The 11,948-nt window shown below is 33.9% G+C and overlaps 1 pseudogene; it reads left to right on the top strand.

Moving 5' to 3' along the window:
• The first annotated feature begins 1,992 nt into the window (after positions 1-1,992).
• On the top strand, positions 1,993-8,887 carry LOC100778898 (uncharacterized; annotated as a pseudogene).
• The last annotated feature ends 3,061 nt before the right edge of the window (positions 8,888-11,948 follow it).

The raw sequence follows: 11,948 nt of genomic DNA on the forward strand, positions 1-11,948 counted from the left end.
CATCAAACCTTTTTCACTCATATGACCTAGCCTCATGTGCCACAATTAAGTTAAGTCAGGTATGCTCTTATTGGATCTTGATGCAACAGCTACTAGACCATCATCAATACATGTTGTACTTTGAAGTATATAGAGATTACCCCTCTTTATACCCTTCATCACTATTGTAGAGCCTTTCTGAATTTTCATTACCCCATTTTCAGTGCTGCATTTGAACCCCTTTCCATCCATAATACCTATGGAGATTATATTCTTCTTCAGCTCTGGAACATGCCTAACTTCAGTGAGTGTTCGAATAATTCCATCATGCATCTTGATTTTTGCTGTTCTAATCCCAATTGTCTTGCATGAGACATCATTTCCCATGAAGACATTTCCACCCGGTTTCTCTTCATAGGTGTCAAACTAGGTTTTGTTAGGACACATATGAAAGGAACAACCAGAGTCTAATATCCACTGATTTTCAGAATGTTGGTGATGATCAACAACTGAGAGAACAAACTCATTTTCTGATGTGGAACCTTCCTTGGCAACAACAACAGATGGTTTGCCCTTTTTCTTGGGACAATCTTTCTTCCAATGACCTGGCTCCTTGTAGTAGTTACAGATATCCTTTGGATTGACATGAGTCTTCTTCTTCCCTTTAAAAACCTTTTTCTTGATGGAGTTAGAGACCACCAGACCAGATCCATTTGATTCTTCAGAATTTCCAGATGCTTTAGATCGAAGTTCCCTTGAGTATAAGCTGGATTTCACCTTCTCCATGGTGACACATTCCTTACCAACACTAAGAGAATTGACAAAGCTTTCATATGATGGTGGTAGAGAGGCTAACAGAATCATGGCAACATCTTCATCCTCCATCTTAACATCTATATCTCTTAATTCCATCAAAATAGAATTTAATTCATCAAGATGATCCTTAAGAGATGTACCTTCTTTCATGTGTATACCAAACAGACGCCTCTTCAAGAAGAGCTTGTTGCATATTGACTTAGTCATATATAACTTTTCCAACTTGAGCCAGAAGCCACTTGCAGTTTCTTCATTTGCAACTTCATATAAAACTTCATCAGACAAGGAAATCAAGATTAGTGAGTGAGCCTTTTCTTCTTGTTCTACAAGTTCTTTAGTCTTTGAAACAGAGGCCTTTTCTTTTGATTCAGAAGTCACTTCTTTCTTCATAGATGCAGAAGCAACAGGAGCCCAGACACGTTGTTCCTTTAACAAAGCACACATCTTGATGCGCCACAGATTGAAGCTGTTCTTTCCATTGAATTTCTCAATCCTGATTGTGTTTGACATGATTTCTTGAATGTTCTTGATCACAAAGAAGCAGCGAAAGAACCAGAAACAAGACTCCCACAGCTTGATCTTTGTATTCAGACGAGAATCTTGAATTCCCTTGATCGCAACTTGAGCTCTGATACCAATTTGTTATGGAAGTGATGAAGAACAAACAAGAACAGCAACAGTAGATGCAGCAGAACAGAAATGTCATACATCGATGTTGCTGCAAAATGAAAGAGGGAGAGAGACGAGAAAAACACACAGATTTACGTGATTCACCTTTGATCAAGGCTACATCCACGGGAGGGAAAAATAGAGAGCTTTTTATTATCAATGCAGTATACAAGTGGAAGCTTCTCCTGTATAGAAAATACAAAACATCCTTGCCTTATATAGGCAGAGGACAAAACAGAAAAATAACATAATAAACTTTCATATGGATTTTAGTCACAACTCAACAAACGGGTTTGTTGTTTGTTTTGTGGTGGAGGATTTGTAGTTGTTCACAGACATGGTGGGTGATTGTGTTTTTGTTCTAGAATGATTGCGGTGAAAGGGCATGATTAGTAGCGGTGGTGTCGCTGCCGTGGTAAGCTCTTGGCGGCGACACAATGGTGTTGATTTTGTTGCAGGTTTTTCTTGAAATTAAAGGTGTGGAGTTACCAAACCGCTAATGGAGGATACTACTATTTCTGCGCATGAATGGTTGATCCACAGCCGCTGCTGCTCAACAATTCCGAGCCAACTCAGTTTCAAAACACCCAAATCGCCTGGCTTGACGTCTTTCGCTGCCTCTCTGTTTTTGTATCGTATTTAACTCACTCTTTCTTTCTTTCTTTTTTTCTTTGCTTTCAAATTACCAATAAATTTTATTTGTCCCTTTCTCAGCTTATGATATTGGTGGATTATGGGGGTTGCATCTTCCCCATCATTGCTCATGCCCCCTGGAATGGGATTCACTTGGCTGATTTCATCATGCCTTTTTTTCTCTTCATTGCTGGAATTTCTCTTTCCCTCGTTTATAAGGTACTACCTACACCCACCTATTCTTGTCAAATTAAATTTAGCAACAAGCATTCATTAAAGCCTTCTCTTTTCTTTTCCTCATCAAACGTCAGAAAAGACCTCAAAGAACACAAGCTACATGGAAAGCTTTAGCTGGAGCACTTAAACTCTTTGCTCTTGGTATTCTTCTTCAAGTTAATAATTTCTTCTTACTCGCCTAACTTCTGTTCCTGTCATTCGAGTTTCATCAGTTAATGTATTCAATTCAGGTGGCTATTTTCATGGAGTAACTTCCTTCACTTTTGGTGTTGACATTCAAAGAATTCGATGCCTGGGCATTTTACAGGTAACTTCATCCATATTCCATAACATAATCTCTTGTAATTTCTTCACTACTTTATTACCTCATAACTCATGGTTCATATTACTATTTTGTTTATGCATACATATTATTTGCAGAGGATATCTATTGGATAGATTGTTGCAGCTTTATGCGAGATCTGGCTTCCAGCTCCGCGGCGGAAAGAATTAGGTTTCATCAAAAGTTACTACCGGCATTGGTATGGTTTTCATGTCAGTACTATTAAATTTGAGGGCTCTAATGTGTCTATATCTGATTACCCTATTAATCAAGATTGTCTCTAAACCAAAGTCATCCTATTTGCTGCCACATGATGTTTAAAAGTAAAATTTAACATCTGTTGCTGCCACATGATGTTTAAAAGTAAAATTTAACATCTGTAGCTTGGGACTTTCTAAATTCAAAAGTCCCAAACCAAAAGATGTTAGTAGAAAATTAAATATACTTAATTAGCAGGATTATTCCATTTCAGATTGAGTGAAGTCAGCAAAAATATATTAATCTAGTATTACATCCGGTATATTCATATTTCTCTTGAGTAGTCCTCCTTTGCTCATAACTTTACAAATATTTTTATGCAGGTTTGTTGCAGTAGTATTGTTGGCAGTTTACTCTGGATTACTGTATGGTCTATATGTTCCAGATTGGCAGTTTGATGTATCAGCTTCTACCTCTTCATTGCCTCCTATTAGTGGTGGTGATATTTACACGGTGAGAGTAGGTTCAGCACTCCTCATTCCTCACTCTGCTATCTTTTATTTGTGTCAATTTTTTGTTTTGCATGCTTTTTAATGTTGAAAACTTTAAGGTTAAAGGAAATTGTTTCTGTTTGCTACTCCTAGGCACTTATGGTAGTTACGATAAAATTTGGTAACCCATACATACAACTTGCTATTTTGAGAAATAATAATGTTTGTTCCACACTCTAATTTGAGGTGTGAAGTGGATGGAAGGAAGAATGATAGAAAAAGAAGGGGAAAAAAAGAAAAAGACTCTAATTTGAGGTGTGAAGTGGATGGAAGGAAGAATGATAGAAAAAGAAGGAGAAAAAAAGAAAAAGAAAAGTAGTATAAAATATAAGAAAAGAGAAAAAAGGTAGAAAGAAAATATGTAAAATAAATGTAAGAAAAATAGGATGTAAAAAAATCAAAATCATTTAAAAAATATATGGATATTGGTTCAAAATCATCATAAAAAACAATAATATGAAAATTTATTAGATGATCCATTATTATTGTTTTCATTAATTTTTTATTCTAAATTAATAAACTTAAATATATGTCACATAAAAATGAACTGAGACCGTAAATATATGATGTCCCGGATTTTCTAGTAATTTTTTTTTATTAATGCATGTCCAATTGATAAAACATTGATGTCAGTGACAAAGTTAACCAATTGCTAAAAATACGATTTCTACCTAGTGGACAATTTTGTTTATTGTCTAAAGCATAGGGGCCATATATATAGTCCGTGAGGAAGTCAGTTTTAGATTAGAGATATCTTAATCTTAATTATATGAATTTTATGAAAGAAAGAAGATGAGAAAATCACCATAGGCACAAGAGCATAATAATGTAGAGGATAAACTCCCGGCTTATTGAAATGGACTTGTATTTTCACTGAGATTTGTTTGGCAATTGGATGTACATACAACCTTACGCATTCCAACTAGGATGAAAAACTCTTTTAAATTAAAACAAAATTAATTTCAAGTTCAATTGATCAGCTGAAAGTAACTTGCATCTTCTTTTAGCTAAAATGATCTGTTACTTTCTTAAATTTTGTAACTTAATGTGAGTTTCTAGTGTTGCCTTTTTAATTGCTATCTATTCTAGCTTAGGGCTTATTTGATACAGTTTTATATTTCACATTATTAGAGACTTGTATCATGAAGTTATTACTTGATGAAGCTGATTTCCCCTGACTAGGCAGTCTCTAACAAGATGTTTTATTTTCTTGTGCATATTTGCATGGATTCCTGTTATTTTCTTGTGCATATTTGCATGGATTCATGTTCAAGTTTATTCACTACAATTGAATTTATTACATATTTCTATGCATTCGAAAGACGTTTGTCAAACAATACGTCTTTTTGTAATTAATTAATTGGTAATATTATGCTCTTTATCTTACTAGAAACTACAAAATTTGCAATAGATAAAATAAACGGGCAAGAAATACAATGATATTTACTTCTTTTTTAATTAATAAATGTTAGTAGTTAGATTTTATTAGTAGAATGATTCAAATTTATGATCTATCTCTCCTCCACATACATTTACTTAAATAGGAAAACAACCATGTTGTTTTTTAAATCCACATATATTTCTCCTTTTGAGAATGATTAAATATGTTTTAAGTAATTGTAAATATGGCAATGTTTATTACAATATTATTTTTTAAGTAATCGTGGTTGCTAGCTAGCTATAGTGGACTACTTGTTAACACTGAATCATCAGAGAGAAGTAAGTGAAATACCATGTGATTAAGTTCATAAATATTATACTACAATGCCAAAGTTATACCTTAATAATATTCATTTTCCATTTTGTCATCTACACTAGCATAGCCGGGTGATAAATGAAAGCCTGAACTCCCCTGCAAAGCACAATATGGCACTTGTAGTGGTTGATGCATTCCTCTGAGGACTCTCCAAAGACACTGCATATCAGAATTTTGAACTAAGGTAAAGAATTTATTATTTTTGTATAAAAGAGGCCAAAGATGTTTGAAGTTTTAGCCCAATGTTTGAAGTTTATTATTTTTCTATAAAAGAGTTTAATTACTTTAAGTATTTCTTTTATTTGATAGTAATTATCTATCCATTTATACAAACAAGGCCCTGAAAAATGCAAAAAGTACCAAAGTGCTCCTAACTTGTTGAGGTGTTGTCGTCTTATTTTGTTCCTGCCTAAAATCATCCCTGTGCGTTTTTTAAATTTTTAATTGTATTGGCAACACGTGGCACGCGTTCACGCGTTTTGCTTCCCGGTGGCACGTAATCGAAGGGTTTCGCCTACTCACCATTCTGTTTGTCATTTTTGTTCCTCTCCACTAGCGAGAGGCCCGTGCCGATGCACGAGCTGATACTCCAATTTGAGTATCGAAAAGATTGAATACTTAATACTGAGCTATATGTAGGTAATACAGTATGATTTGAAGGTGTTATATTGTTTGGAATAAAGGAAGGATGGATAACAAAAATATGTGAATCAAATGATTTTATGATTGGATAATATGGACGCAACTAAGTGGTGAAGGAGGAAGCCAGTGGTGAGATACGCAAGAGCATGAGTAGCAAAGGAGACATGAGAAGCTTCCATGCGTGACGACCAGCATAGAACAACAACACCAAGGAAGAGTGGAGGCATTTGGCGTGAAGTATAAAAAGGAAGTGTTATGAAGAGAGAGAATGAGAATGGGAAATGGTGGTGGGTTATTAAGAGAGAGAAAGAGTGCAAACATTTGGCGTGAAATGTAAAAAGGAAGAGTGTTAGGAAGAGAGAGAATGAGAATGGGAAACGGTAGGTGAGACTTGTTGGAAACGTAAATGCGCACCGGGAGAAGTAAAACGCGTGCCACGTGGCCACGAAATAAAATACAAAATTAATAAAATAAAAATAATAAATACTTGGGCGGGAATGAGAGGGGCTTGGGCACTACGACAACAAAATAAGTTTATAATTTAGCAAAGCAATCTATAAGATGTTAAGTCAAAATTGAAAAGAAATAGAAAAAATGCTTGATACCGAAAGGTATTGAACCCTAAACGTAAGGCACACAGGAGATTCCTAGAAAATAGGGCATAGAAAACCAAAAAATACAAAATTGGTTGTTATCAACCGAGGCTGTGAATCATGTTGTAGGAAAAAATAAGCAACAACTTTTGAAGCAAAAATGGAAGAAGATAATTCACTTAAATGAAATGGGAAAAAATAGAAGAGAAACAAAAAGCGGAGGATAAAAAAGAGGAGAGGATGAGGAAGAGAAAGAGGATGAAATAGAAGATTGACTAATGGAGACACAAAAGAAATGAAAGAGAGATATTCATTTTGTTATTCAACAATCTCTAATTTTTTTAAAATGTTCCCTGTAGTTGTTTGGTGTATAAAATGCATGTCAAATATGTTTAAAAATGTATGAACAAAGAGAAAACAGAAATAAAATGTTAAAAAACTAGGTAGCAAATGTTGAGACCTATATTCAGTTTCTGTTTATATGTATGAATACATTTTAGTAAAATATAAACAACAATTAATTTGTTTGTGGGTACATAAACTGGATGAATTTCAGTTATGGACCCCTCTCTGGAAGAAAGTTATGCTTTTTGCATACACCATAATCAAATATAGTCAACAATAAAAACAGTGAATATTAGAACCAAAAAAGTAATAGATATAAATTATAACCTAAAAAAATATGTTCACAACAATCAGATGTTCAGCGTAAAGCCAACGAAATTGTTTGGTACCCTAAGGTATTTGAGGGACAACATTAATAAAAATATAAATCAAATTAAAACAAAAAAGGTCATTGACTGTGGGTATGGTATTCAACTGGAAAGGTCTTCATCCCATATGACTTCTTTCCTAAATAGGACTTCCCATGTAAGTTCGTCAAACCTGTAGAAGAACACAACTTCATCTCCGGCCATTAAATTATTTTCAGACAGGTACTGGAACCATGGTTCCGCAAGAGATGACAAACCATCATGAATGGTGATCTGCCACTTGTTACGTCTACCATTACCACGTTAAACAAGAATATATTTTTTGATACAAACAAAAAATTTGAAGCTGTTGTTGGAAGAACCTGTATTCAAACCATAACAGTGATTAGACGACAATATTTTTTTTTTAATCACCAGTGAATTTATTTGAGTCAAACGAATATAAAGGTCAATAATTTAATAATAGATTTGTTTGACTGCGATTAAGAAAAGTTGGCAGAGAAAAATAACAACACAATTGAGTGGGTTAGAAACTCCTACCAAAGGGAAGTTGTGTTGCATCATGTCTTGTGTGACATCAGTTGTAATGGTTGTAACAACTGGCCTTCCACGTGATTGTGTATGTGGATAGGTCCCATGACATCAACGTCGAAGGAGGTATTTTTGTCAGGAGAAAAAATCGGATAATGACACTGTCATTAATGTCGTGGGCTCTCCTAAATTCTTTCAACCCATTGGCAAAAAAGTATCGGGTGCCATATTTCCGCATCCTAACAAAATGTTTGCTTTCATTATAGTCAAATAAAACATAAGTTGGGTAGTATGACTTCCATTGTCTATGGTAAGACAATGGAACCTCAATGATGTTTTGCAAGGAAACATGTTAACAATAGAAATAAGTACATGGAATAAGGGAAATGAAAAATGCTGGAGATGGGCAATGGTGACCTTGTTCACAATCCCAGAGCATTTTTCCATTTCCCTTATTCCCTGTAAAAAAAAACTTATTTCTATTGTTAATATGTTTCCTTCCAGAACATCATTGAGGTTCCATTGTCTTACCATAGACAATGGAGGCCATACTACCCAACCTATGTTTTATTTGACTATAATGGAAGCAAACATTTTGTTAGGGTGTGGAAATATGACACCCGATACTTTTTTGCTGATGAGCTGAAAGAGTTTATGAGAGCCCACGACATTAATGTCAGTGTCATTATCCGGATTTTTGCTCCTGACAAAAATACCTCCTTCGACGTTGATGTCATGGGACCTATCCATAGACAATCACGTGGAAGGTCAGTTGTTACAACCATTACAACTGATGTCACACAAGACATGATGCAGCACAACTTCCCTTTGGTAGGAGTTTCTAACCCACTCAATTGTATTGTTATTTTTCTCTGCCAACTTTTCTTAATCACAGTCAAACTAATCTGCTATTAAATTATTGACCTTTATATTCGTTTGACTCAAATAACATTCACTGGTGATTCAAAAAAAATAGTCGTCTAATCACTATTATGGCTTGAATACAGGTTCTTCCAGCAACAATTTTAAATTTTTTGTTTAGGTCAAAAAAATATATTCCTGTTCAACGTGGTTATGGTAGACGTAACCAGCGGCAGATCACCATTCATGATGGTCTGCCATCTCTTGCGGAACCATGGTTCCAGTACCTGTCTGAAAATAATTTAATGGTCGGAGATGAAGTTGTGTTCTTCTATAGGTTTGACGAACATACATGGGAAGTCCTATTTAGGAAAGAAGTCATATGAGATGAAGACCTTTTCAGTTGAAGACCATGCTCACATTCAATGACCTTTTTTTTTGTTTTAATTTGATTTATATTTTCATTAATGTTATCACTCAAATATCTTAGGGTATCAAACAATTTCTTTGACTTTACGCTGAACATCTAATTGTTGTGAACATATTTTGTTGGGTTATAATTTATATCTATTACTTTTTTGGTTCCAATATTCATTGTTTTTATTTTTTATTATACAAAAAACATTACTTTCTTCTAGAGAGGGGTCCATAACTGAAATTCAACCAGTTTATGTACCTGCCAACAAATTAACCGTCGTTTATATTTTACTAAAATGTATCCATACATATAAACAGAAACTGAATATAGGTGTCAACATTTGCTACCAAGTTAGTTTTTTAACATTTTATTTATGTTTTCTCTTTGTTCATACATTTTTAAACATATTTTACATGCATTTTATACACCAAACAACTATAGGGAACATTTTAAAAAAATTACAGATTGTTTAATAACAAAATGAATATCTCTCTTTCATTTCTTTTGTGTCTCCATCAGTCAATCTTCTATTTCTTCCTCTTTCTCTTCCTCATCCTCTCCTCTTTTTTATCCTCCGCTTTTTGTTTCTCTTCTATTTTTTCCCATTTCATTTAAGCGAATTATCTTCTTCCATTTTTGCTTCAAAAGTTGTTGCTTATTTTTTCCTACAACATGATTCACAGCCTCAGTTGATAACAACCAATTTTGTATTTTTTGGTTTTCTATATCCTGTCTTCTAGGAATCTCCTTTGTGCCTTACGTTTGGGGTTCAATACCTTTCGGTATCAAACACTTTTTCTATTTCTTTTCAATTTTGACTTAACATCTTATAGATTGCTTTGCTAAATTATAAACTTATTTTGTTATCGTAGTGCCCAAGCCCTTCTCATTCTCGCCCAAATATTTATTATTTTTAATTTATTAATTTTTTATTTTATTTCGTGGCCACGTGGCACGCGTTTTACTTCTCCCGGTGCGCATTTACGTTTCCAGCAAGTCTCACCTACCGTTTCCCATTCTCATTCTCTCTCTTCCTAACACTCTTCCTTTTTACATTTCACGCCAAATGTTTGCACTCTTTCTCTCTCTTAATAACCCACCACCGTTTCCCATTCTCATTCTCTCTCTTCATAAGACTCTTCCATTTTACACTTCACGCCAAATGCCTTCACTCTTCCTTGGTGTTGTTGTTCTATGCTGGCCGTCACGCATGAAAGCTTCTCATGTCTCCTTTGCTACTCATGCTCTTGTGTATCTCACCACTGGCTTCCTCCTTCTCTTGCTTCCTCCTTCACCACTTAGTTGCGTCCATATTATCCAATCATATAATCATTTGATTCACATATTTTTGTTATCCATCCTTCCTTTATTCCAAATAATATAACACCTTCAAATCATATTGTATTACCTACATGTAGCTTAGTATTAAGTATTCAATCTTTTCGATACTCAAATTAGAGTATCAGCCCATGCATCGGCACGGGCCTCTCGCTAGTTCAATAATAATTTGAATATAATATTTTCTACTACCTGGATAGGTTATGTTTTCTATTTGTAGGTTTGAGTTAATTAACAAAACAAAATATTTTAAAAAAAAGCAAAAAAATGGTTCTTTCAGAATCGATGTTGTAATGCACCATAAAACATCGGTTTTGGCCAAAACCGATGTTGCAAGGTGCAAAACAACATTGGTTTTTGCCAAAACCAATGTTTTATGGTGCATTGCAACATCATTTTTTTAAAAATCGATGTTGTTTTTGCATTTTTTTAATATTTCTTACTAGATAACATCTGTTTTCATTAAAATTGATATTGTATTTTGTATTTTAACATCGGTTTTTGTTAAAATCGATGTTGTTTTTGCATTTTTTTTGTATATTTCTTATTATATAACATCGATTTTCATTAAAATTGATGTGTTTATTTTAACATCGATTTTTTCATAATCGATATTAGCATTGATACTTTTAATGTTGGTAGTTTCAACATCGATTCAAAATCGATGTTGAATGTTCAAAATAACCGATGTTAAAAACGTTTTTTCTAATAGTGAAAGACAATCACGTAGTAGTCGAAATACCCAGAACAAAATTGTACGTTTTCCCAACCTTTGAGAAATTTTATTTTTGTTGAGATGGATGTAAAAGAGCATTTATAGGTGCATGTAGGTCCTTCATTGGACTGAATGTTTGTCATTTGAAAAGTCAGTTTGGAGGAATTTTGTTGGTGGCTATTGGGAGGGGTCCATATGATTAAAACCTCCCAATTACATTTGTTGTTGTTGAAAGTGAAATTAAAGAGGCTTTGAAGTGTTTTTTAACATTATTGTTGGAAGACATTGGTGATCCATCATAGAAAAAGTGGTCACAAACATTTTTTCCATCCAAATATAATGGGTGTTGAGTATGATAACGATGACGCATGACAACCCTCTTGACGCTGATGATTCTACTCTATGAGGTGCCATTGTGAGTTGGGGCGATAAACAATAATCTCGTTGATGGTGGGGCTCACGACTGAGGTCGCACGGAAGGAATAAGAAAGATTTTTAAACCAAAACCTATTAATATATAATGGAAATTTATAATGAACCGAAGGGAGGTGTTAAATCTGGGTTCAAGTAGTTAGTGGGTACAATGTCAAGTACACAGTTCCAAAACTGAACATATATTTATAACAAAAAATGTGAAAGTATATTGCATTTCCTCTCTTTTAAGTGGTGCAAACAATAAAAAAAATGAGAAAAAGACATGAGACACACAGTACGCGGTTACAATTATTTTAAAGTATTTAAAGGGTAGAATGTACTTAATAAAAGTGGAAAGCAAAGTAATTACAAAATGTGGTATTCCCTGTATATAATGGTATATATTATTATATATAATTGTAGATAAATATTTCTGTAGCGATATAACTGTTAATAGTATAAATATAATATTTAACCATAAAAATTTTCATTATTTTAATTTTAATGTTCCAAAATACTTCACTACCCTCTTTTCTTGACTTCTTAAAACAAACCACTATTA

The sequence above is a fragment of the Glycine max genome, chromosome 14 (genome assembly GCF_000004515.6).
Source record: "Glycine max cultivar Williams 82 chromosome 14, Glycine_max_v4.0, whole genome shotgun sequence".
Lineage (NCBI taxonomy): Eukaryota > Viridiplantae > Streptophyta > Magnoliopsida > Fabales > Fabaceae > Glycine > Glycine max.